This window comes from Phyllobates terribilis, unplaced genomic scaffold, assembly GCF_046119375.1.
Source record: "Phyllobates terribilis strain yellow unplaced genomic scaffold, ASM4611937v1 Scaffold_169__1_contigs__length_4117513, whole genome shotgun sequence".
NCBI lineage: Eukaryota > Metazoa > Chordata > Amphibia > Anura > Dendrobatidae > Phyllobates > Phyllobates terribilis.
Window position 1 is genome coordinate 76,558 of NW_027362929.1, and position 26,055 is coordinate 102,612.

Sequence of the window (26,055 nt, forward strand, 5' to 3'; positions counted from 1 at the left end):
TACCTGGATGGCTGAATGTCACTGAGAAGCTCACAGAGACCGCCATAAGCAACAGTTTAAAAGAATGCCACAGACTAATCAACCAAACTTTTTGGGTTGGTTTCTCTTTTATAGTCTGCAGGCATTAAATGAAAGAAGTCAGTGTTCCAGCAGAGGGAGACAACGTTTCAGAAAAGGCATTGTAGCAAACCAAAAAAGAAATTTTAAGCGCAGCAGAGTAACCAGCTCACATACCTGTTAGCTCAGGTGAGTTTAAAAGGCTGCTGTTGATAACAAGGGCATTTGCTAAATAGATGGTGTGTGTGCAACAATATACTGAAAGGTCAATTATATTGTGCAGCTTATCTCACCACCTGTAGTTATTTAGGTGAAAGCTCCAAAATGCTTGCCTAATATGTCTGTTTATCCAAAAGGAAGTATAGAGGGAGAGCTAGATAGATAGCATTGCATTACATTACATTACATGGCAATGCAATGCACAGTTGCTGAAGTTGAACCAAAATGAGCTTGTCATCTGGCTTCTGCAACTTTTAACATGAAAAATCCAATGAGGAGAAGAAAAGCAAAGCCAAAGAGTCCATCCCAAAATCCGACAAACAAGCAAAATGAACAAAAAGCATTGAATTCAATTCTTTCTGATTTTAGAAACTGCATTAAAGAAGGGGTGCACCGGTCCTGGAGATACTGCAATACCAGGTCAATGCGTGGAGTGGACAGAGCAAGCTCTTTTTCCATCTCCCTGTTCTAAAAATCCATTTAATATATGGTCCCCAGATAGGGGACGTATCAGATATTAAACTGATAAGAACAGATACTACACTTGATCTTAGCCAAAAGGCCGAGAAGCGATAACCAGAATTGGTTTCCGACTACGGTGCCACCCAAGGATTCTGAAAAGTCCATTTGTGGAGATGGCCACCTGGACTCCCGTTAAGAAGACATGCTGTCAACCTCTAGATCCCTCACATGCCTGCACTTTTCGGCTTGCTGCTGCTGCAATCCACGCGTTTTAGATCTGCATAACTCCACCTCTTTTAGCACAGTACCCTCAACCCCCGGCTGTTCCCACCCGCCTCAACACCGTTGGAAGGGAGGAGAACCAATTAAGGCGGGGGGGGGGGGGGTGGAACGAGCAGCTGTCTACCCTTAGCAGGAGGGTTGCTGATTAATTACCTCTCCTGCTGCTGCTGCTGCTGGCTGTCCAGCAGCAGACTGAAGGTGGCTGCTGCTGTGCGCAGGTATATAAAGGCTCAGAGCCTATTATGACACGCGCAGCCAGCGTTCCATTGCCACATTCCGTCTACTGCAGGCGGGATACCTGGATGGCTGAATGTCACTGAGAAGCTCACAGAGACCGCCATAAGCAACAGTTTAAAAGAATGCCACAGACTAATCAACCAAACTTTTTGGGTTGGTTTCTCTTTTATAGTCTGCAGGCATTAAATGAAAGAAGTCAGTGTTCCAGCAGAGGGAGACAACGTTTCAGAAAAGGCATTGTAGCAAACCAAAAAAGAAATTTTAAGCGCAGCAGAGTAACCAGCTCACATACCTGTTAGCTCAGGTGAGTTTAAAAGGCTGCTGTTGATAACAAGGGCATTTGCTAAATAGATGGTGTGTGTGCAACAATATACTGAAAGGTCAATTATATTGTGCAGCTTATCTCACCACCTGTAGTTATTTAGGTGAAAGCTCCAAAATGCTTGCCTAATATGTCTGTTTATCCAAAAGGAAGTATAGAGGGAGAGCTAGATAGATAGCATTGCATTACATTACATTACATGGCAATGCAATGCACAGTTGCTGAAGTTGAACCAAAATGAGCTTGTCATCTGGCTTCTGCAACTTTTAACATGAAAAATCCAATGAGGAGAAGAAAAGCAAAGCCAAAGAGTCCATCCCAAAATCCGACAAACAAGCAAAATGAACAAAAAGCATTGAATTCAATTCTTTCTGATTTTAGAAACTGCATTAAAGAAGGGGTGCACCGGTCCTGGAGATACTGCAATACCAGGTCAATGCGTGGAGTGGACAGAGCAAGCTCTTTTTCCATCTCCCTGTTCTAAAAATCCATTTAATATATGGTCCCCAGATAGGGGACGTATCAGATATTAAACTGATAAGAACAGATACTACACTTGATCTTAGCCAAAAGGCCGAGAAGCGATAACCAGAATTGGTTTCCGACTACGGTGCCACCCAAGGATTCTGAAAAGTCCATTTGTGGAGATGGCCACCTGGACTCCCGTTAAGAACACATGCTGTCAACCTCTAGATCCCTCACATGCCTGCACTTTTCGGCTTGCTGCTGCTGCAATCCACGCGTTTTAGATCTGCATAACTCCACCTCTTTTAGCACAGTACCCTCAACCCCCGGCTGTTCCCACCCGCCTCAACACCGTTGGAAGGGAGGAGAACCAATTAAGGCGGGGGGGGGGTGGAACGAGCAGCTGTCTACCCTTAGCAGGAGGGTTGCTGATTAATTACCTCTCCTGCTGCTGCTGCTGCTGGCTGTCCAGCAGCAGACTGAAGGTGGCTGCTGCTGTGCGCAGGTATATAAAGGCTCAGAGCCTATTATGACACGCGCAGCCAGCGTTCCATTGCCACATTCCGTCTACTGCAGGCGGGATACCTGGATGGCTGAATGTCACTGAGAAGCTCACAGAGACCGCCATAAGCAACAGTTTAAAAGAATGCCACAGACTAATCAACCAAACTTTTTGGGTTGGTTTCTCTTTTATAGTCTGCAGGCATTAAATGAAAGAAGTCAGTGTTCCAGCAGAGGGAGACAACGTTTCAGAAAAGGCATTGTAGCAAACCAAAAAAGAAATTTTAAGCGCAGCAGAGTAACCAGCTCACATACCTGTTAGCTCAGGTGAGTTTAAAAGGCTGCTGTTGATAACAAGAGCATTTGCTAAATAGATGGTGTGTGTGCAACAATATACTGAAAGGTCAATTATATTGTGCAGCTTATCTCACCACCTGTAGTTATTTAGGTGAAAGCTCCAAAATGCTTGCCTAATATGTCTGTTTATCCAAAAGGAAGTATAGAGGGAGAGCTGGATAGATAGCATTGCATTACATTACATTACATGGCAATGCAATGCACAGTTGCTGAAGTTGAACCAAAATGAGCTTGTCATCTGGCTTCTGCAACTTTTAACATGAAAAATCCAATGAGGAGAAGAAAAGCAAAGCCAAAGAGTCCATCCCAAAATCCGACAAACAAGCAAAATGAACAAAAAGCATTGAATTCAATTCTTTCTGATTTTAGAAACTGCATTAAAGAAGGGGTGCACCGGTCCTGGAGATACTGCAATACCAGGTCAATGCGTGGAGTGGACAGAGCAAGCTCTTTTTCCATCTCCCTGTTCTAAAAATCCATTTAATATATGGTCCCCAGATAGGGGACGTATCAGATATTAAACTGATAAGAACAGTTACTACACTTGATCTTAGCCAAAAGGCCGAGAAGCGATAACCAGAATTGGTTTCCGACTACGGTGCCACCCAAGGATTCTGAAAAGTCCATTTGTGGAGATGGCCACCTGGACTCCCGTTAAGAAGACATGCTGTCAACCTCTAGATCCCTCACATGCCTGCACTTTTCGGCTTGCTGCTGCTGCAATCCACGCGTTTTAGATCTGCATAACTCCACCTCTTTTAGCACAGTACCCTCAACCCCCGGCTGTTCCCACCCGCCTCAACACCGTTGGAAGGGAGGAGAACCAATTAAGGCGGGGGGGGGGGGGGGGGTGGAACGAGCAGCTGTCTACCCTTAGCAGGAGGGTTGCTGATTAATTACCTCTCCTGCTGCTGCTGCTGCTGGCTGTCCAGCAGCAGACTGAAGGTGGCTGCTGCTGTGCACAGGTATATAAAGGCTCAGAGCCTATTATGACACGCGCAGCCAGCGTTCCATTGCCACATTCCGTCTACTGCAGGCGGGATACCTGGATGGCTAAATGTCACTGAGAAGCTCACAGAGACCGCCATAAGCAACAGTTTAAAAGAATGCCACAGACTAATCAACCAAACTTTTTGGGTTGGTTTCTCTTTTATAGTCTGCAGGCATTAAATGAAAGAAGTCAGTGTTCCAGCAGAGGGAGACAACGTTTCATAAAAGGCATTGTAGCAAACCAAAAAAGAAATTTTAAGCGCAGCAGAGTAACCAGCTCACATACCTGTTAGCTCAGGTGAGTTTAAAAGGCTGCTGTTGATAACAAGGGCATTTGCTAAATAGATGGTGTGTGTGCAACAATATACTGAAAGGTCAATTATATTGTGCAGCTTATCTCACCACCTGTAGTTATTTAGGTGAAAGCTCCAAAATGCTTGCCTAATATGTCTGTTTATCCAAAAGGAAGTATAGAGGGAGAGCTAGATAGATAGCATTGCATTACATTACATTACATGGCAATGCAATGCACAGTTGCTGAAGTTGAACCAAAATGAGCTTGTCATCTGGCTTCTGCAACTTTTAACATGAAAAATCCAATGAGGAGAAGAAAAGCAAAGCCAAAGAGTCCATCCCAAAATCCGACAAACAAGCAAAATGAACAAAAAGCATTGAATTCAATTCTTTCTGATTTTAGAAACTGCATTAAAGAAGGGGTGCACCGGTCCTGGAGATACTGCAATACCAGGTCAATGCGTGGAGTGGACAGAGCAAGCTCTTTTTCCATCTCCCTGTTCTAAAAATCCATTTAATATATGGTCCCCAGATAGGGGACGTATCAGATATTAAACTGATAAGAACAGATACTACACGTGATCTTAGCCAAAAGGCCGAGAAGCGGTAACCAGAATTGGTTTCCGACTACGGTGCCACCCAAGGATTCTGAAAAGTCCATTTGTGGAGATGGCCACCTGGACTCCCGTTAAGAAGACATGCTGTCAACCTCTAGATCCCTCACATGCCTGCACTTTTCAGCTTGCTGCTGCTGCAATCCACGCGTTTTAGATCTGCATAACTCCACCTCTTTTAGCACAGTACCCTCAACCCCCGGCTGTTCCCATCCGCCTCAACACCGTTGGAAGGGAGGAGAACCAATTAAGGCGGGGGTGGGGGGTGGAACGAGCAGCTGTCTACCCTTAGCAGGAGGGTTGCTGATTAATTACCTCTCCTGCTGCTGCTGCTGCTGGCTGTCCAGCAGCAGACTGAAGGTGGCTGCTGTTGTGCGCAGGTATATAAAGGCTCAGAGCCTATTATGACACGCGCAGCCAGCGTTCCATTGCCACATTCCGTCTACTGCAGGCGGGATACCTGGATGGCTGAATGTCACTGAGAAGCTCACAGAGACCGCCATAAGCAACAGTTTAAAAGAATGCCACAGACTAATCAACCAAACTTTTTGGGTTGGTTTCTCTTTTATAGTCTGCAGGCATTAAATGAAAGAAGTCAGTGTTCCAGCAGAGGGAGACAACGTTTCAGAAAAGGCATTGTAGCAAACCAAAAAAGAAATTTTAAGCGCAGCAGAGTAACCAGCTCACATACCTGTTAGCTCAGGTGAGTTTAAAAGGCTGCTGTTGATAACAAGGGCATTTGCTAAATAGATGGTGTGTGTGCAACAATATACTGAAAGGTCAATTATATTGTGCAGCTTATCTCACCACCTGTAGTTATTTAGGTGAAAGCTCCAAAATGCTTGCCTAATATGTCTGTTTATCCAAAAGGAAGTATAGAGGGAGAGCTAGATAGATAGCATTGCATTACATTACATTACATGGCAATGCAATGCACAGTTGCTGAAGTTGAACCAAAATGAGCTTGTCATCTGGCTTCTGCAACTTTTAACATGAAAAATCCAATGAGGAGAAGAAAAGCAAAGCCAAAGAGTCCATCCCAAAATCCGACAAACAAGCAAAATGAACAAAAAGCATTGAATTCAATTCTTTCTGATTTTAGAAACTGCATTAAAGAAGGGGTGCACCGGTCCTGGAGATACTGCAATACCAGGTCAATGCGTGGAGTGGACAGAGCAAGCTCTTTTTCCATCTCCCTGTTCTAAAAATCCATTTAATATATGGTCCCCAGATAGGGGACGTATCAGATATTAAACTGATAAGAACAGATACTACACTTGATCTTAGCCAAAAGGCCGAGAAGCGATAACCAGAATTGGTTTCCGACTACGGTGCCACCCAAGGATTCTGAAAAGTCCATTTGTGGAGATGGCCACCTGGACTCCCGTTAAGAAGACATGCTGTCAACCTCTAGATCCCTCACATGCCTGCACTTTTTGGCTTGCTGCTGCTGCAATCCACGCGTTTTAGATCTGCATAACTCCACCTCTTTTAGCACAGTACCCTCAACCCCCGGCTGTTCCCACCCGCCTCAACACCGTTGGAAGGGAGGAGAACCAATTAAGGCGGGGGGGGGGTGGAACGAGCAGCTGTCTACCCTTAGCAGGAGGGTTGCTGATTAATTACCTCTCCTGCTGCTGCTGCTGCTGGCTGTCCAGCAGCAGACTGAAGGTGGCTGCTGCTGTGCACAGGTATATAAAGGCTCAGAGCCTATTATGACACGCGCAGCCAGCGTTCCATTGCCACATTCCGTCTACTGCAGGCGGGATACCTGGATGGCTGAATGTCACTGAGAAGCTCACAGAGACCGCCATAAGCAACAGTTTAAAAGAATGCCACAGACTAATCAACCAAACTTTTTGGGTTGGTTTCTCTTTTATAGTCTGCAGGCATTAAATGAAAGAAGTCAGTGTTCCAGCAGAGGGAGACAACGTTTCAGAAAAGGCATTGTAGCAAACCAAAAAAGAAATTTTAAGCGCAGCAGAGTAACCAGCTCACATACCTGTTAGCTCAGGTGAGTTTAAAAGGCTGCTGTTGATAACAAGGGCATTTGCTAAATAGATGGTGTGTGTGCAACAATATACTGAAAGGTCAATTATATTGTGCAGCTTATCTCACCACCTGTAGTTATTTAGGTGAAAGCTCCAAAATGCTTGCCTAATATGTCTGTTTATCCAAAAGGAAGTATAGAGGGAGAGCTAGATAGATAGCATTGCATTACATTACATTACATGGCAATGCAATGCACAGTTGCTGAAGTTGAACCAAAATGAGCTTGTCATCTGGCTTCTGCAACTTTTAACATGAAAAATCCAATGAGGAGAAGAAAAGCAAAGCCAAAGAGTCCATCCCAAAATCCGACAAACAAGCAAAATGAACAAAAAGCATTGAATTCAATTCTTTCTGATTTTAGAAACTGCATTAAAGAAGGGGTGCACCGGTCCTGGAGATACTGCAATACCAGGTCAATGCGTGGAGTGGACAGAGCAAGCTCTTTTTCCATCTCCCTGTTCTAAAAATCCATTTAATATATGGTCCCCAGATAGGGGACGTATCAGATATTAAACTGATAAGAACAGATACTACACTTGATCTTAGCCAAAAGGCCGAGAAGCGATAACCAGAATTGGTTTCCGACTACGGTGCCACCCAAGGATTCTGAAAAGTCCATTTGTGGAGATGGCCACCTGGACTCCCGTTAAGAAGACATGCTGTCAACCTCTAGATCCCTCACATGCCTGCACTTTTCGGCTTGCTGCTGCTGCAATCCACGCGTTTTAGATCTGCATAACTCCACCTCTTTTAGCACAGTACCCTCAACCCCCGGCTGTTCCCACCCGCCTCAACACCGTTGGAAGGGAGGAGAACCAATTAAGGCGGGGGGGGGGTGGAACGAGCAGCTGTCTACCCTTAGCAGGAGGGTTGCTGATTAATTACCTCTCCTGCTGCTGCTGCTGCTGGCTGTCCAGCAGCAGACTGAAGGTGGCTGCTGCTGTGCGCAGGTATATAAAGGCTCAGAGCCTATTATGACACGCGCAGCCAGCGTTCCATTGCCACATTCCGTCTACTGCAGGCGGGATACCTGGATGGCTGAATGTCACTGAGAAGCTCACAGAGACCGCCATAAGCAACAGTTTAAAAGAATGCCACAGACTAATCAACCAAACTTTTTGGGTTGGTTTCTCTTTTATAGTCTGCAGGCATTAAATGAAAGAAGTCAGTGTTCCAGCAGAGGGAGACAACGTTTCAGAAAAGGCATTGTAGCAAACCAAAAAAGAAATTTTAAGCGCAGCAGAGTAACCAGCTCACATACCTGTTAGCTCAGGTGAGTTTAAAAGGCTGCTGTTGATAACAAGGGCATTTGCTAAATAGATGGTGTGTGTGCAACAATATACTGAAAGGTCAATTATATTGTGCAGCTTATCTCACCACCTGTAGTTATTTAGGTGAAAGCTCCAAAATGCTTGCCTAATATGTCTGTTTATCCAAAAGGAAGTATAGAGGGAGAGCTAGGTAGATAGCATTGCATTACATTACATTACATGGCAATGCAATGCACAGTTGCTGAAGTTGAACCAAAATGAGCTTGTCATCTGGCTTCTGCAACTTTTAACATGAAAAATCCAATGAGGAGAAGAAAAGCAAAGCCAAAGAGTCCATCCCAAAATCCGACAAACAAGCAAAATGAACAAAAAGCATTGAATTCAATTCTTTCTGATTTTAGAAACTGCATTAAAGAAGGGGTGCACCGGTCCTGGAGATACTGCAATACCAGGTCAATGTGTGGAGTGGACAGAGCAAGCTCTTTTTCCATCTCCCTGTTCTAAAAATCCATTTAATATATGGTCCCCAGATAGGGGACGTATCAGATATTAAACTGATAAGAACAGATTTTTTTTTTAATTTGGCTATCCCCCACATGGGGATAAAAACCGTTTATTTAAAATTTAACAAATTACAGAAATAAAACCATTACATCCACATTACACTTTCGGGACTTCAAAGAAAAATAAAAATTCCATCACAGCAAATTTTACAAGACTTCAAATATTCCATAGGTTAAAAAGCCATTTGCCTGCCAACGTTACATTCTTTTTCCTGTCCAATAAATAGTATATGTACATTTCACTTTTACAAAAGGCTAAAACATCATCTACTGGTAACATTTCATGTTTAAAAACAGCAATATTTCTAGCATTCCAGAGCGCTATCTTGGCACAATTCATTGTCTTCCACGCCATTATTTTTTGGTCCATTGTTGGGCATTCCAGAAGACCATATAACACTGATGCAAAATTAAAGTCCTTGAGGTCCACAATTTTCTCCAGCAGGGGGATTAATCTTCTCCAGAACTCTTTAGCAAAAGCACAAGTCCATAAAAGATGCTTCACTGTCTCTTCTTCTTGACAACCTTCTCTTGGGCAGATGGCAGACCTCACAAAACCTCTTCTGTACTGGAATGCCCGGCAAGGAAGACAGTGGTGTGCGCAGCTCCAAGACATGTCTTTCTGTACATTAAAAAGATAAGGGGCGTTAATCATTTTCCATATGTGTACAGTTTTGTCATCATCATAACGTTCAATATCACACAACGTCACATCAGTACTAATTTGTTTGAGTAGTGTCTTGCTGTTACATAGATCCCCTGTCTGTTTCTTATTCAAATTAAAATCAAGAATAATTTTCTTTAAAATCTCATAATGTGCAGGTAGGTTAAAAGCATAAGGAAAGGATAAAACCGTTTCAAACCAACCAAACCTTCTCATGAGAAAACCAGTGTTAAAACGCATAAAATAGGAAAGGTAATTATCTTTAAAAAGGGTTTTAAAACAGAAACAGAAAAAATGTATTAAAAGAAACTTATCTAAAACAGGGAAATCTTTCCCACCTTTAACCTTTGGCTTTGTCACAATTTCTCTTTTGAGTTTCTCCATTTTTGAGCCCCAAAAAAAGGTAAAACATACTTTTGTAATTCGTTTCAACAAATTTGTAGGAGGGGGGAACACCAAACTAAGATATAACAGGATAGGTAATATCACCATTTTTACAATCAGAACTTTACCTTCCATTGACAGCTTTCTCATATTCCACATGCAGATTTTCTGATTAATTTTCTGTGCTGCCGCATCCCAGCTATTAAAACCATTATTAGATTCATTAAAAGAAACACCTAAAATAGTAATGGAATCTGTAACTACAATTGGTACATCATGTAGACTCATCCCCCCGACATTTAAAATATTACATTTAGTAAGATTAATTTTAAAACCGGAAACTGTACAAAAAGACTGAATTTGGCTTATCGTTTTTTGTATTGAAGGTACATCACATCCAAACACTGCTACATCATCCATATAGCTTACAACTTTAACTTGTAGACCGTTCCCTCCGGGTAAGGGTACTCCACATATTTGCTTATCCCGGCGTATTGTACATAAAAGGGGTTCTATAGCACATATAAAAAGCAGGGGGGACAAAGGGCAACCCTGCTTCACCCCTGATTTTAAAACTACCTCTTTTGTTTTAAAACCATTAACTAAAATCTTACTCGTACAATCATTATAAAAAGCTTTAAGAGACAATAAAAACCCACCCGGAATGCCCATTTTTTCTAAAACTTTAAAAAGATAAAAATGAGACACGCGGTCAAAAGCTTTCTCAAAATCCACCGCTAGGATTGACATCTTTGTCTTTCTGGTTTTTACATCTTCAATACAATCTTTCACCAGGTTTAAATTGTCCCAGATACTACGCCCAGGTACCCCGCATACCTGATTTGCATGAATTACTTTATGTATCACCTTTTTCAACCGATTTGCACAGATCTTAGCCATAATTTTGTAATCACTATTTAAAAGAGTTATCGGCCTCCAGTTTTTAAGATCCGTTTTGTCACCTTTTTTGTATAGTAGTGATACCTCACCTTTCTTCCATGAGTTGAGTAAAACCTTATTATTAAAAACTTCGGAAAACAAATTAAACAAATCATCTTTTAAAATATCATAAAAACTTATATAAAACTCTATGGGGATACCATCAGGGCCGGGCACTTTACCATTTTTAAAACTCTTCATGGTTTCTAAAATCTCTTCCTCACATAGAGGTTGGGATAAAAAACTTTGGGCATCAGCATCTAGGGTGGACTTGATCTCCCCCAGGAAAGTGTGTATTAAATCATGGTCTACAGTTTTTACATTAAAAAGATCATTAAAATAGACATTTACCTTATCCAATATAACGTTGATATTATTATCTCCATCTATGTTATCAATTATTGTTTTCGCCTGTTTGTTTTTCTTAAAAAAATACCTGGAACAAGTCTCATCCTCTTCTACGTGTTTTACCTTTGAACGAAAAATCAGTTCTTTTCCTTTTTGTTCCAACCACTTTGAAATTTCTCCTTTAAGACTCAATATATCATTACCTACATCCAGACCATTGTCTTTGAATTTGTACAATGTCTGTAACCTGATATTAAGAAAATTATAGATCTCAAACTTTTCTTTAGCTTTTTGTATGCTTTTCTTTATAAAGAAATCTTTAATGTTTATTTTCATTCTATCCCACCAGGAGCTAAAAGAAATATTGGGGTTTTTCCTTTTTCTACAGTTTACATAAAACTCAATAAAATCCGATAAAATTTGTGGATCTTTTAAAAGGGACACATTCAATTTCCAAGATTTCTTACCACATTTCTTCTTTCCATTAATCCTCACTCTAAAAGATAAAACCTTGTGATCTGAGAGAATATTAGTTAAAACTTCACATTTCACTGGCAGTATTTTTTCTGAACCTAAAACAAAATCTATCCTGGAGCTACATGTAGAATTGCTCCAGGTGAAACCAGCGTCTATAGGGCTATCCTTGTTACATTCTTTATACACATCAGTTAATTTACAATCATTTATAATATTGCTTAACATTCCAGACGTTTTGTCATAATTTCTACTCACGGAACCGGAGCGTCGGCTTTCGCCTTTTAAAATACAATTAAAATCACCTGCCAGGATAAAAGGTTCAGAAATGTTAATAAATAAAGGTAAAATTTCCAGCATATCAGCCCTTTCATTTTTATCAGGTGACCCATAAAAATTTAAAAACTGCCATCTTGTCCCATCAATAAAAGCCTTAACTAAAAGAATACGACCCGGTAAAATATCTTGGATAAAATCAATAGACACATTTCCCTTAAAAAGTATAGCTACCCCGGCTGATCCGGTTGCATTTGATCCAGACCAGACCGATGGACCATGTTTCCACTCTTCCTTATATTTTTTGTAAGAAATCTTATGAGGGATATGACATTCTTGTAAAAAGAAAACAGAAGCTGTAAAACAGGTTAAAAAATGTAAAACAGTAGCTCTTCTGGTCTTGGATCCTATGCCTCTCACATTGAGGGAAACACCACTAATGTCAGCCATCATAACAAATGGTTAGGAAGAAACAAAAACTGGACTTTACCTATCCGATGGACGGATCAGACCACTTGGACTTTCACCAACGCCCTCTTCTGAATCCACCGTTATCAAAGAGTCTTCATCATCGGAGAAGGAACATTCACTTAAATTAAGACCCGACGCTACTGGGGTGTAGCTCGGAAGGATATTGAGAGAAAGGTTACACTGGGTCTCCATAGGCTGACCATTTAGGTCCTCGTCAGGTGGGTCTCCGAGAGGCTCCGCACTCCCCTGCAGACCCGCAGAGGGTCGTAACACAGGGGCAGGCTGCGCACATGGCGGAGCCTCAGAGTCCCCGGAGGCAGCCAGGTTCGGGGCCCCACCTGGGGCAGCAGAGCCCCGGGACCTCGGGATTCCAGAGTCTACACCCCCGTGAGGGGATGTATCCATCTCCTCCCTATTAGCCACCTCCACGGAACCATTCTTTTTCTTATTATGAGACCTCACCAAATGCCACGCACCGCCCTCGCTCTCGTGAGACCCAGTGGGAATTTTGGGCTCGGTGTCAGCCTTTTGGCGCTCTTTTTTGGCCTTACCGACCGCCCCTTTATGATCTTTCTCAGCCTTCCTTTTAGCCTCCTTATGGTCTTTCAGCCAGCTCCTGGGCTCCTGTGAGTTACCTGTCATTGACTCGGAGGGATTGTTACTAGTCGAAGCGCCCTTATCACCTCCCGAGGCTCCAGGTTGTTGTTCCTCCTCCTGAGGGGTGGTCTGATTGGCCCGTCCATTCCCGGATGTCTTGGACTTCTCCTTTTGTTTTTGTTCATCCTCTCTGAACCTGTGAGGGCAAGAAAAATAGAAATGACCAGGTGTCCGACAAAAAGAGCATTTTTTTTCATTTGGGCACTCCTTTGTGTCATGTTCAGTACTGGCACAATTTCTACAAGTGGCACCACAACTATCCTTAGAGTGCCCATAGAGACCACAATACCTACAGAAAAGTGGCATTCCTGAGAAAAAAAAATCCCCATTAGTTTGCCCTATTTTAAATCGAGCTGGAGGAAGTCTCACACCTCCAGGGAATTTAGGGTCTCTTTCACATTTTACTAAAAACTTCCATTTTGAGGTCCAGATGTTAAACTCATTCAACACTTTCCCAATCAATTTCACACTTTTAAAATAAACTGACAAAAAGGAAATAACCTCTGGTGCTGTTATGAAGGGTGAGAAGATTTTCACAACCACCATCTTTACCTCATCCAGGACGTGCTCGATGATCTGAATCCCTTTTAGACCAGGGCTATTTTCTACCGACTTAACTCTGGACAAAACATCTTTGAAAATACCTTCGCCAGTAAAGGTTACATCATAATCTCCACGTCGAGGATAATCCTGGATAGAAAGGATTTCGTTGGTTCTGACGTGGAGCAGTTTCTCAAGCACGTCCTGGACTACATATCCCAGATTCCGCATATCGGAACCACCAGCCGTAAATCGGACCCTTATGGTGTTCTTAAGCCTCGCATATAGAGGCACGAGGTTGGGGTCAACCTCCATGGTATGGCGCAACAAAATGCAAATTGCAACCGCCTGCAATCTGCGCCTTCAGAGCTTTGAGATAAAGCACCTGAAGGCTGGGGGATCGCTGCCCGTTACCCTAGGACTAATCCCTCTCGCTAATAGCAGCAGGCAGGTGAAGCCCACCGAAGTGGACGATCCTGCCAGGCCAAGGAGAGGGGTACCTGAGTGCCCTTCAACTGAAACCTCCTGCTGTGAAGCACTTGGTCTCAGCCAAAAGGCCGAGAAGCGATAACCAGAATTGGTTTCCGACTACGGTGCCACCCAAGGATTCTGAAAAGTCCATTTGTGGAGATGGCCACCTGGACTCCCGTTAAGAAGACATGCTGTCAACCTCTAGATCCCTCACATGCCTGCACTTTTCGGCTTGCTGCTGCTGCAATCCACGCGTTTTAGATCTGCATAACTCCACCTCTTTTAGCACAGTACCCTCAACCCCCGGCTGTTCCCTCCCGCCTCAACACCGTTGGAAGGGAGGAGAACCAATTAAGGCGGGGGGGGGGTGGAACGAGCAGCTGTCTACCCTTAGCAGGAGGGTTGCTGATTAATTACCTCTCCTGCTGCTGCTGCTGCTGGCTGTCCAGCAGCAGACTGAAGGTGGCTGCTGCTGTGCGCAGGTATATAAAGGCTCAGAGCCTATTATGACACGCGCAGCCAGCGTTCCATTGCCACATTCCGTCTACTGCAGGCGGGATACCTGGATGGCTGAATGTCACTGAGAAGCTCACAGAGACCGCCATAAGCAACAGTTTAAAAGAATGCCACAGACTAATCAACCAAACTTTTTGGGTTGGTTTCTCTTTTATAGTCTGCAGGCATTAAATGAAAGAAGTCAGTGTTCCAGCAGAGGGAGACAACGTTTCAGAAAAGGCATTGTAGCAAACCAAAAAAGAAATTTTAAGCGCAGCAGAGTAACCAGCTCACATACCTGTTAGCTCAGGTGAGTTTAAAAGGCTGCTGTTGATAACAAGGGCATTTGCTAAATAGATGGTGTGTGTGCAACAATATACTGAAAGGTCAATTATATTGTGCAGCTTATCTCACCACCTGTAGTTATTTAGGTGAAAGCTCCAAAATGCTTGCCTAATATGTCTGTTTATCCAAAAGGAAGTATAGAGGGAGAGCTAGATAGATAGCATTGCATTACATTACATTACATGGCAATGCAATGCACAGTTGCTGAAGTTGAACCAAAATGAGCTTGTCATCTGGCTTCTGCAACTTTTAACATGAAAAATCCAATGAGGAGAAGAAAAGCAAAGCCAAAGAGTCCATCCCAAAATCCGACAAACAAGCAAAATGAACAAAAAGCATTGAATTCAATTCTTTCTGATTTTAGAAACTGCATTAAAGAAGGGGTGCACCGGTCCTGGAGATACTGCAATACCAGGTCAATGCGTGGAGTGGACAGAGCAAGCTCTTTTTCCATCTCCCTGTTCTAAAAATCCATTTAATATATGGTCCCCAGATAGGGGACGTATCAGATATTAAACTGATAAGAACAGATTTTTTTTTTTTTTATCGAAAGCCCGAATTCGTATACAAAACCCGAGTGCGCTTAAAAAAGTGACAAGTGCCACAAAAAAAGTGCACTAGGATGCTGGTCTTCTTGAAACCCTCTCCAAAAGGAGAAGGGTCCCCCAAACCATTCCCCGTCCCTCCGAGACAAAAGGCCACAGCGAGGAACAGGGACAAAAAGCCACCTCCAGCCGAAGCCAGAGGCGAAGCAATCTTACCCCCAGCACCTGCCCGAGTTCTCACCCGAGCAAGGCACTGGGAGCCAAAGACTGTGCTCCCCTCCCGGAAGAGGGGAGCCAACAACGCTCTCCTCCCGAAAGAGGAGAGCCAGGGGGGTTCAGGGGGGAGCGGAACCTGATGGCCACACACTCCCCCCCTAGACCTGCCAAGAGAGGAACCCGTAAGGGAACCGCATCCCGACAAAATCCTAGTAGGACGTGACACACGTGAATAAGTGGACACACAGTGACAAAGAAATTAAATAAATAGTGAAGGTTTCACAGTATAATACTGCCCGGACCTTCGACTGGGAATTGAAAAATTCCCCATCCTAAGGCCAGAAGGCCCGGAATAAGGGTGTGTGCGAAGAAAGAAAATTTGAAGTGCTTGTGCAAATGTGCCATAAACTCAAGTGGGGTTCCCAATCCCAGTGAGTTAAGGCACCCCAGGGTCACCACTCCTGGGGCACTTCACACTTCGGGCTTTCGATCTTCCCCGGCCCAATGGCGTCGATCCTGGGGGGCCATGCTTTCCACCAGATGACTATATTAGCCACCTGGCGTGCTAACAAGCGCCTAAACCCCAGTGTGCATAATGTATCAATCTACTAGGGCGGCCAACATCCAAAACCGCCTTTTCGAAAGATACTACACTTGATCTTAGCCAAAAGGCCGAGAAGCGATAACCAGAATTGGTTTCCGACTACGGTGCCACCCAAGGATTCTGAAAAGTCCATTTGTGGAGATGGCCACCTGGACTCCCGTTAAGAAGACATGCTGTCAACCTCTAGATCCCTCACATGCCTGCACTTTTCGGCTTGCTGCTGCTGCAATCCAAGCGTTTTAGATCTGCATAACTCCACCTCTTTTAGCACAGTACCCTCAACCCCCGGCTGTTCCCACCCGCCTCAACACCGTTGGAAGGGAGGAGAACCAATTAAGGCGGGGGGGGGGTGGAACGAGCAGCTGTCTACCCTTAGCAGGAGGGTTGCTGATTAATTACCTCTCCTGCTGCTGCTGCTGCTGGCTGTCCAGCAGCAGACTGAAGGTGGCTGCTGCTGTGCGCAGGTATATAAAGGCTCAGAGCCTATTATGACACGCGCAGCCAGCGTTCCATTGCCACATTCCGTCTACAGCAGGCGGGATACCTGGATGGCTGAATGTCACTGAGAAGCTCACAGAGACCGCCATAAGCAACAGTTTAAAAGAATGCCACAGACTAATCAACCAAACTTTTTGGGTTGGTTTCTCTTTTATAGTCTGCAGGCATTAAATGAAAGAAGTCAGTGTTCCAGCAGAGGGAGACAACGTTTCAGAAAAGGCATTGTAGCAAACCAAAAAAGAAATTTTAAGCGCAGCAGAGTAACCAGCTCACATACCTGTTAGCTCAGGTGAGTTTAAAAGGCTGCTGTTGATAACAAGGGCATTTGCTAAATAGATGGTGTGTGTGCAACAATATACTGAAAGGTCAATTATATTGTGCAGCTTATCTCACCACCTGTAGTTATTTAGGTGAAAGCTCCAAAATGCTTGCCTAATATGTCTGTTTATCCAAAAGGAAGTATAGAGGGAGAGCTAGATAGATAGCATTGCATTACATTACATTACATGGCAATGCAATGCACAGTTGCTGAAATTGAACCAAAATGAGCTTGTCATCTGGCTTCTGCAACTTTTAACATGAAAAATCCAATGAGGAGAAGAAAAGCAAAGCCAAAGAGTCCATCCCAAAATCCGACAAACAAGCAAAATGAACAAAAAGCATTGAATTCAATTCTTTCTGATTTTAGAAACTGCATTAAAGAAGGGGTGCACCGGTCCTGGAGATACTGCAATACCAGGTCAATGCGTGGAGTGGACAGAGCAAGCTCTTTTTCCATCTCCCTGTTCTAAAAATCCATTTAATATATGGTCCCCAGATAGGGGACGTATCAGATATTAAACTGATAAGAACAGATTTTTTTTTTTTTTTTTTTTTTTTTTCTTTTTTTCGAAAGCCCGAATTCGTGTACAAAACCCGAGTGCGCTTAAAAAAGTGACAAGTGCCACAAAAAAAGTGCACTAGGATGCTGGTCTTCTTGAAACCCTCTCCAAAAGGAGAAGGGTCCCCCAAACCATTCCCCGTCCCTCCGAGCCAAAAGGCCACAGCGAGGAACAGGGACAAAAAGCCACCTCCAGCCGAAGCCAGCGGCGACCCAATCTTACCCCCAGCACCTGCCCGAGTTCTCACCCGAGCAAGGCACTGGGAGCCAAAGACTGTGCTCCCCTCCCGGAAGAGGGGAGCCAACAACGCTCTCCTCCCGAAAGAGGAGAGCCAGGGGGGTTCAGGGGGGAGCGGAACCTGATGGCCACACACTCCCCCCCTAGACCTGCCAAGAGAGGAACCCGTAAGGGAACCGCATCCCGACAAAATCCTAGTAGGACGTGACACACGTGAATAAGTGGACACACAGTGACAAAGAAATTAAATAAATAGTGAAGGTTTCACAGTATAATACTGCCCGTACCTTCGACCGGGAATTGAAAAATTCCCCATCCTAAGGCCAGAAGGCCCGGAATAAGGGTGTGTGCGAAGAAAGAAAATTTGAAGTGCTTGTGCAAATGTGCCATAAACTCAAGTGGGGTTCCCAATCCCAGTGAGTTAAGGCACCCCAGGGTCACCACTCCTGGGGCACTTCACACTTCGGGCTTTCGATCTTCCCCGGCCCAATGGCGTCGATCCTGGGGGGCCATGCTTTCCACCAGATGACTATATTAGCCACCTGGCGTACTAACAAGCGCCTAAACCCCAGTGTGCATAATGTATCAATCTACTAGGGCGGCCAACATCCAAAACCGCCTTTTCAAAAGATACTACACTTGATCTTAGCCAAAAGGCCGAGAAGCGATACTACACTTGATCTTAGCCAAAAGGCCGAGAAGCGATAACCAGAATTGGTTTCCGACTACGGTGCCACCCAAGGATTCTGAAAAGTCCATTTGTGGAGATGGCCACCTGGACTCCCGTTAAGAAGACATGCTGTCAACCTCTAGATCCCTCACATGCCTGCACTTTTCGGCTTGCTGCTGCTGCAATCCACGCGTTTTAGATCTGCATAACTCCACCTCTTTTAGCACAGTACCCTCAACCCCCGGCTGTTCCCACCCGCCTCAACACCGTTGGAAGGGAGGAGAACCAATTAAGGCGGGGGGGGGGGGTGGAACGAGCAGCTGTCTACCCTTAGCAGGAGGGTTGCTGATTAATTACCTCTCCTGCTGCTGCTGCTGCTGGCTGTCCAGCAGCAGACTGAAGGTGGCTGCTGCTGTGCGCAGGTATATAAAGGCTCAGAGCCTATTATGACACGCGCAGCCAGCGTTCCATTGCCACATTCCGTCTACTGCAGGCGGGATACCTGGATGGCTGAATGTCACTGAGAAGCTCACAGAGACCGCCATAAGCAACAGTTTAAAAGAATGCCACAGACTAATCAACCAAACTTTTTGGGTTGGTTTCTCTTTTATAGTCTGCAGGCATTAAATGAAAGAAGTCAGTGTTCCAGCAGAGGGAGACAACGTTTCAGAAAAGGCATTGTAGCAAACCAAAAAAGAAATTTTAAGCGCAGCAGAGTAACCAGCTCACATACCTGTTAGCTCAGGTGAGTTTAAAAGGCTGCTGTTGATAACAAGGGCATTTGCTAAATAGATGGTGTGTGTGCAACAATATACTGAAAGGTCAATTATATTGTGCAGCTTATCTCACCACCTGTAGTTATTTAGGTGAAAGCTCCAAAATGCTTGCCTAATATGTCTGTTTATCCAAAAGGAAGTATAGAGGGAGAGCTAGATAGATAGCATTGCATTACATTACATTACATGGCAATGCAATGCACAGTTGCTGAAGTTGAACCAAAATGAGCTTGTCATCTGGCTTCTGCAACTTTTAACATGAAAAATCCAATGAGGAGAAGAAAAGCAAAGCCAAAGAGTCCATCCCAAAATCCGACAAACAAGCAAAATGAACAAAAAGCATTGAATTCAATTCTTTCTGATTTTAGAAACTGCATTAAAGAAGGGGTGCACCGGTCCTGGAGATACTGCAATACCAGGTCAATGCGTGGAGTGGACAGAGCAAGCTCTTTTTCCATCTCCCTGTTCTAAAAATCCATTTAATATATGGTCCCCAGATAGGGGACGTATCAGATATTAAACTGATAAGAACAGATACTACACTTGATCTTAGCCAAAAGGCCGAGAAGCGATAACCAGAATTGGTTTCCGACTACGGTGCCACCCAAGGATTCTGAAAAGTCCATTTGTGGAGATGGCCACCTGGACTCCCGTTAAGAAGACATGCTGTCAACCTCTAGATCCCTCACATGCCTGCACTTTTCGGCTTGCTGCTGCTGCAATCCACGCGTTTTAGATCTGCATAACTCCACCTCTTTTAGCACAGTACCCTCAACCCCCGGCTGTTCCCACCCGCCTCAACACCGTTGGAAGGGAGGAGAACCAATTAAGGCGGGGGGGGGGGGGTGGAACGAGCAGCTGTCTACCCTTAGCAGGAGGGTTGCTGATTAATTACCTCTCCTGCTGCTGCTGCTGCTGGCTGTCCAGCAGCAGACTGAAGGTGGCTGCTGCTGTGCGCAGGTATATAAAGGCTCAGAGCCTATTATGACACGCGCAGCCAGCGTTCCATTGCCACATTCCGTCTACTGCAGGCGGGATACCTGGATGGCTGAATGTCACTGAGAAGCTCACAGAGACCGCCATAAGCAACAGTTTAAAAGAATGCCACAGACTAATCAACCAAACTTTTTGGGTTGGTTTCTCTTTTATAGTCTGCAGGCATTAAATGAAAGAAGTCAGTGTTCCAGCAGAGGGAGACAACGTTTCAGAAAAGGCATTGTAGCAAACCAAAAAAGAAATTTTAAGCACAGCAGAGTAACCAGCTCACATAGCTGTTAGCTCAGGTGAGTTTAAAAGGCTGCTGTTGATAACAAGGGCATTTGCTAAATAGATGGTGTGTGTGCAACAATATACTGAAAGGTCAATTATATTGTGCAGCTTATCTCACCACCTGTAGTTATTTAGGTGAAAGCTCCAAAATGCTTGCCTAATATGTCTGTTTATCCAAAAGGAAGTATAGAGGGAGAGCTAGATAGATAGCATTGCATTACATTGCATTACATGGCAATGCAATGCACAGTTGCTGAAGTTGAACCAAAATGAGCTTGTCATCTGGCTTCTGCAACTTTTAACATGAAAAATCCAATGAGGAGAAGAAAAGCAAAGCCAAAGAGTCCATCCCAAAATCCAACAAACAAGCAAAATGAACAAAAAGCATTGAATTCAATTCTTTCTGATTTTAGAAACTGCATTAAAGAAGGGGTGCACCGGTCCTGGAGATACTGCAATACCAGGTCAATGCGTGGAGTGGACAGAGCAAGCTCTTTTTCCATCTCCCTGTTCTAAAAATCCATTTAATATATGGTCCCCAGATAGGGGACGTATCAGATATTAAACTGATAAGAACAGATACTACACTTGATCTTAGCCAAAAGGCCGAGAAGCGATAACCAGAATTGGTTTCCGACTACGGTGCCACCCAAGGATTCTGAAAAGTCCATTTGTGGAGATGGCCACCTGGACTCCCGTTAAGAAGACATGCCGTCAACCTCTAGATCCCTCACATGCCTGCACTTTTCGGCTTGCTGCTGCTGCAATCCACGCGTTTTAGATCTGCATCACTCCACCTCTTTTAGCACAGTACCCTCAACCCCCGGCTGTTCCCACCCGCCTCAACACCGTTGGAAGGGAGGAGAACCAATTAAGGCGGGGGGGGGGGTGGAACGAGCAGCTGTCTACCCTTAGCAGGAGGGTTGCTGATTAATTACCTCTCCTGCTGCTGCTGCTGCTGGCTGTCCAGCAGCAGACTGAAGGTGGCTGCTGCTGTGCGCAGGTATATAAAGGCTCAGAGCCTATTATGACACGCGCAGCCAGCGTTCCATTGCCACATTCCGTCTACTGCAGGCGGGATACCTGGATGGCTGAATGTCACTGAGAAGCTCACAGAGACCGCCATAAGCAACAGTTTAAAAGAATGCCACAGACTAATCAACCAAACTTTTTGGGTTGGTTTCTCTTTTATAGTCTGCAGGCATTAAATGAAAGAAGTTAGTGTTCCAGCAGAGGGAGACAACGTTTCAGAAAAGGCATTGTAGCAAACCAAAAAAGAAATTTTAAGCGCAGCAGAGTAACCAGCTCACATACCTGTTAGCTCAGGTGAGTTTAAAAGGCTGCTGTTGATAACAAGGGCATTTGCTAAATAGATGGTGTGTGTGCAACAATATACTGAAAGGTCAATTATATTGTGCAGCTTATCTCACCACCTGTAGTTATTTAGGTGAAAGCTCCAAAATGCTTGCCTAATATGTCTGTTTATCCAAAAGGAAGTATAGAGGGAGAGCTAGATAGATAGCATTGCATTACATTACATTACATGGCAATGCAATGCACAGTTGCTGAAGTTGAACCAAAATGAGCTTGTCATCTGGCTTCTGCAACTTTTAACATGAAAAATCCAATGAGGAGAAGAAAAGCAAAGCCAAAGAGTCCATCCCAAAATCCGACAAACAAGCAAAATGAACAAAAAGCATTGAATTCAATTCTTTCTGATTTTAGAAACTGCATTAAAGAAGGGGTGCACCGGTCCTGGAGATACTGCAATACCAGGTCAATGCGTGGAGTGGACAGAGCAAGCTCTTTTTCCATCTCCCTGTTCTAAAAATCCATTTAATATATGGTCCCCAGATAGGGGACGTATCAGATATTAAACTGATAAGAACAGATACTACACTTGATCTTAGCCAAAAGGCCGAGAAGCGATAACCAGAATTGGTTTCCGACTACGGTGCCACCCAAGGATTCTGAAAAGTCCATTTGTGGAGATGGCCACCTGGACTCCCGTTAAGAAGACATGCTGTCAACCTCTAGATCCCTCACATGCCTGCACTTTTCGGCTTGCTGCTGCTGCAATCCACGCGTTTTAGATCTGCATAACTCCACCTCTTTTAGCACAGTACCCTCAACCCCCGGCTGTTCCCACCCGCCTCAACACCGTTGGAAGGGAGGAGAACCAATTAAGGCGGGGGGGGGGGTGGAACGAGCAGCTGTCTACCCTTAGCAGGAGGGTTGCTGATTAATTACCTCTCCTGCTGCTGCTGCTGCTGGCTGTCCAGCAGCAGACTGAAGGTGGCTGCTGCTGTGCGCAGGTATATAAAGGCTCAGAGAATATTATGACACGCGCAGCCAGCGTTCCATTGCCACATTCCGTCTACTGCAGGCGGGATACCTGGATGGCTGAATGTCACTGAGAAGCTCACAGAGACCGCCATAAGCAACAGTTTAAAAGAATGCCACAGACTAATCAACCAAACTTTTTGGGTTGGTTTCTCTTTTATAGTCTGCAGGCATTAAATGAAAGAAGTCAGTGTTCCAGCAGAGGGAGACAACGTTTCAGAAAAGGCATTGTAGCAAACCAAAAAAGAAATTTTAAGCGCAGCAGAGTAACCAGCTCACATACCTGTTAGCTCAGGTGAGTTTAAAAGGCTGCTGTTGATAACAAGGGCATTTGCTAAATAGATGGTGTGTGTGCAACAATATACTGAAAGGTCAATTATATTGTGCAGCTTATCTCACCACCTGTAGTTATTTAGGTGAAAGCTCCAAAATGCTTGCCTAATATGTCTGTTTATCCAAAAGGAAGTATAGAGGGAGAGCTAGATAGATAGCATTGCATTACATTACATTACATGGCAATGCAATGCACAGTTGCTGAAGTTGAACCAAAATGAGCTTGTCATCTGGCTTCTGCAACTTTTAACATGAAAAATCCAATGAGGAGAAGAAAAGCAAAGCCAAAGAGTCCATCCCAAAATCCGACAAACAAGCAAAATGAACAAAAAGCATTGAATTCAATTCTTTCTGATTTTAGAAACTGCATTAAAGAAGGGGTGCACCGGTCCTGGAGATACTGCAATACCAGGTCAATGCGTGGAGTGGACAGAGCAAGCTCTTTTTCCATCTCCCTGTTCTAAAAATCCATTTAATATATGGTCCCCAGATAGGGGACGTATCAGATATTAAACTGATAAGAACAGATACTACACTTGATCTTAGCCAAAAGGCCGAGAAGCGATAACCAGAATTGGTTTCCGACTACGGTGCCACCCAAGGATTCTGAAAAGTCCATTTGTGGAGATGGCCACCTGGACTCCCGTTAAGAAGACATGCTGTCAACCTCTAGATCCCTCACATGCCTGCACTTTTCGGCTTGCTGCTGCTGCAATCCACGCGTTTTAGATCTGCATAACTCCACCTCTTTTAGCACAGTACCCTCAACCCCCGGCTGTTCCCACCCGCCTCAACACCGTTGGAAGGGAGGAGAACCAATTAAGGCGGGGGGGGGGGTGGAACGAGCAGCTGTCTACCCTTAGCAGGAGGGTTGCTGATTAATTACCTCTCCTGCTGCTGCTGCTGCTGGCTGTCCAGCAGCAGACTGAAGGTGGCTGCTGCTGTGCGCAGGTATATAAAGGCTCAGAGAATATTATGACACGCGCAGCCAGCGTTCCATTGCCACATTCCGTCTACTGCAGGCGGGATACCTGGATGGCTGAATGTCACTGAGAAGCTCACAGAGACCGCCATAAGCAACAGTTTAAAAGAATGCCACAGACTAATCAACCAAACTTTTTGGGTTGGTTTCTCTTTTATAGTCTGCAGGCATTAAATGAAAGAAGTCAGTGTTCCAGCAGAGGGAGACAACGTTTCAGAAAAGGCATTGTAGCAAACCAAAAAAGAAATTTTAAGCGCAGCAGAGTAACCAGCTCACATACCTGTTAGCTCAGGTGAGTTTAAAAGGCTGCTGTTGATAACAAGGGCATTTGCTAAATAGATGGTGTGTGTGCAACAATATACTGAAAGGTCAATTATATTGTGCAGCTTATCTCACCACCTGTAGTTATTTAGGTGAAAGCTCCAAAATGCTTGCCTAATATGTCTGTTTATCCAAAAGGAAGTATAGAGGGAGAGCTAGATAGATAGCATTGCATTACATTACATTACATGGCAATGCAATGCACAGTTGCTGAAGTTGAACCAAAATGAGCTTGTCATCTGGCTTCTGCAACTTTTAACATGAAAAATCCAATGAGGAGAAGAAAAGCAAAGCCAAAGAGTCCATCCCAAAATCCGACAAACAAGCAAAATGAACAAAAAGCATTGAATTCAATTCTTTCTGATTTTAGAAACTGCATTAAAGAAGGGGTGCACCGGTCCTGGAGATACTGCAATACCAGGTCAATGCGTGGAGTGGACAGAGCAAGCTCTTTTTCCATCTCCCTGTTCTAAAAATCCATTTAATATATGGTCCCCAGATAGGGGACGTATCAGATATTAAACTGATAAGAACAGATACTACACTTGATCTTAGCCAAAAGGCCGAGAAGCGATAACCAGAATTGGTTTCCGACTACGGTGCCACCCAAGGATTCTGAAAAGTCCATTTGTGGAGATGGCCACCTGGACTCCCGTTAAGAAGACATGCTGTCAACCTCTAGATCCCTCACATGCCTGCACTTTTCGGCTTGCTGCTGCTGCAATCCACGCGTTTTAGATCTGCATAACTCCACCTCTTTTAGCACAGTACCCTCAACCCCCGGCTGTTCCCACCCGCCTCAACACCGTTGGAAGGGAGGAGAACCAATTAAGGCGGGGGGGGGGGTAGAACGAGCAGCTGTCTACCCTTAGCAGGAGGGTTGCTGATTAATTACCTCTCCTGCTGCTGCTGCTGCTGGCTGTCCAGCAGCAGACTGAAGGTGGCTGCTGCTGTGCGCAGGTATATAAAGGCTCAGAGCCTATTATGACACGCGCAGCCAGCGTTCCATTGCCACATTCCGTCTACTGCAGGCGGGATACCTGGATGGCTGAATGTCACTGAGAAGCTCACAGAGACCGCCATAAGCAACAGTTTAAAAGAATGCCACAGACTAATCAACCAAACTTTTTGGGTTGGTTTCTCTTTTATAGTCTGCAGGCATTAAATGAAAGAAGTCAGTGTTCCAGCAGAGGGAGACAACGTTTCATAAAAGGCATTGTAGCAAACCAAAAAAGAAATTTTAAGCGCAGCAGAGTAACCAGCTCACATACCTGTTAGCTCAGGTGAGTTTAAAAGGCTGCTGTTGATAACAAGGGCATTTGCTAAATAGATGGTGTGTGTGCAACAATATACTGAAAGGTCAATTATATTGTGCAGCTTATCTCACCACCTGTAGTTATTTAGGTGAAAGCTCCAAAATGCTTGCCTAATATGTCTGTTTATCCAAAAGGAAGTATAGAGGGAGAGCTAGATAGATAGCATTGCATTACATTACATTACATGGCAATGCAATGCACAGTTGCTGAAGTTGAACCAAAATGAGCTTGTCATCTGGCTTCTGCAACTTTTAACATGAAAAATCCAATGAGGAGAAGAAAAGCAAAGCCAAAGAGTCCATCCCAAAATCCGA

At 44.3% G+C, this 26,055-nt stretch overlaps 14 non-coding genes and 2 pseudogenes across 14 annotated transcripts; all 16 read right to left on the reverse strand.

Annotated features, from left to right (window-relative positions):
* Positions 1 to 659: 659 nt before the first annotated feature.
* On the reverse strand, positions 660 to 850 carry LOC141208858 (U2 spliceosomal RNA). The gene has a single exon (XR_012279070.1). It is a non-coding gene; the product is annotated as a U2 spliceosomal RNA (small nuclear RNA).
* A 1,124-nt stretch (positions 851 to 1,974) lies between these two features.
* Positions 1,975 to 2,165, reverse strand: LOC141208869 (U2 spliceosomal RNA). The gene has a single exon (XR_012279081.1). It is a non-coding gene; the product is annotated as a U2 spliceosomal RNA (small nuclear RNA).
* Positions 2,166 to 3,285: 1,120 nt separating this feature from the next.
* Positions 3,286 to 3,476, reverse strand: LOC141210073 (U2 spliceosomal RNA). Its single transcript, XR_012280253.1, has one exon. It is a non-coding gene; the product is annotated as a U2 spliceosomal RNA (small nuclear RNA).
* Positions 3,477 to 4,603: 1,127 nt separating this feature from the next.
* LOC141210373 (U2 spliceosomal RNA) lies at positions 4,604 to 4,794 on the reverse strand. The gene has a single exon (XR_012280544.1). It is a non-coding gene; the product is annotated as a U2 spliceosomal RNA (small nuclear RNA).
* Positions 4,795 to 5,916: 1,122 nt separating this feature from the next.
* On the reverse strand, positions 5,917 to 6,107 carry LOC141208881 (U2 spliceosomal RNA). The gene has a single exon (XR_012279093.1). It is a non-coding gene; the product is annotated as a U2 spliceosomal RNA (small nuclear RNA).
* A 1,120-nt stretch (positions 6,108 to 7,227) lies between these two features.
* On the reverse strand, positions 7,228 to 7,418 carry LOC141208892 (U2 spliceosomal RNA). Its single transcript, XR_012279104.1, has one exon. It is a non-coding gene; the product is annotated as a U2 spliceosomal RNA (small nuclear RNA).
* A 1,120-nt stretch (positions 7,419 to 8,538) lies between these two features.
* On the reverse strand, positions 8,539 to 8,736 carry LOC141210631 (U2 spliceosomal RNA). Its single transcript, XR_012280777.1, has one exon. It is a non-coding gene; the product is annotated as a U2 spliceosomal RNA (small nuclear RNA).
* Positions 8,737 to 15,128: 6,392 nt separating this feature from the next.
* LOC141210647 (U2 spliceosomal RNA) lies at positions 15,129 to 15,314 on the reverse strand. Its single transcript, XR_012280790.1, has one exon. It is a non-coding gene; the product is annotated as a U2 spliceosomal RNA (small nuclear RNA).
* A 701-nt stretch (positions 15,315 to 16,015) lies between these two features.
* Positions 16,016 to 16,195, reverse strand: LOC141210804 (U2 spliceosomal RNA; annotated as a pseudogene).
* A 1,120-nt stretch (positions 16,196 to 17,315) lies between these two features.
* On the reverse strand, positions 17,316 to 17,514 carry LOC141210699 (U2 spliceosomal RNA). The gene has a single exon (XR_012280822.1). It is a non-coding gene; the product is annotated as a U2 spliceosomal RNA (small nuclear RNA).
* An 842-nt stretch (positions 17,515 to 18,356) lies between these two features.
* Positions 18,357 to 18,437, reverse strand: LOC141210795 (U2 spliceosomal RNA; annotated as a pseudogene).
* Positions 18,438 to 19,559: 1,122 nt separating this feature from the next.
* Positions 19,560 to 19,750, reverse strand: LOC141208903 (U2 spliceosomal RNA). The gene has a single exon (XR_012279115.1). It is a non-coding gene; the product is annotated as a U2 spliceosomal RNA (small nuclear RNA).
* Positions 19,751 to 20,873: 1,123 nt separating this feature from the next.
* Positions 20,874 to 21,064, reverse strand: LOC141208916 (U2 spliceosomal RNA). Its single transcript, XR_012279126.1, has one exon. It is a non-coding gene; the product is annotated as a U2 spliceosomal RNA (small nuclear RNA).
* Positions 21,065 to 22,185: 1,121 nt separating this feature from the next.
* Positions 22,186 to 22,376, reverse strand: LOC141208927 (U2 spliceosomal RNA). Its single transcript, XR_012279137.1, has one exon. It is a non-coding gene; the product is annotated as a U2 spliceosomal RNA (small nuclear RNA).
* Positions 22,377 to 23,497: 1,121 nt separating this feature from the next.
* On the reverse strand, positions 23,498 to 23,688 carry LOC141208938 (U2 spliceosomal RNA). Its single transcript, XR_012279148.1, has one exon. It is a non-coding gene; the product is annotated as a U2 spliceosomal RNA (small nuclear RNA).
* A 1,121-nt stretch (positions 23,689 to 24,809) lies between these two features.
* Positions 24,810 to 25,000, reverse strand: LOC141208949 (U2 spliceosomal RNA). The gene has a single exon (XR_012279159.1). It is a non-coding gene; the product is annotated as a U2 spliceosomal RNA (small nuclear RNA).
* Positions 25,001 to 26,055: the final 1,055 nt, after the last annotated feature.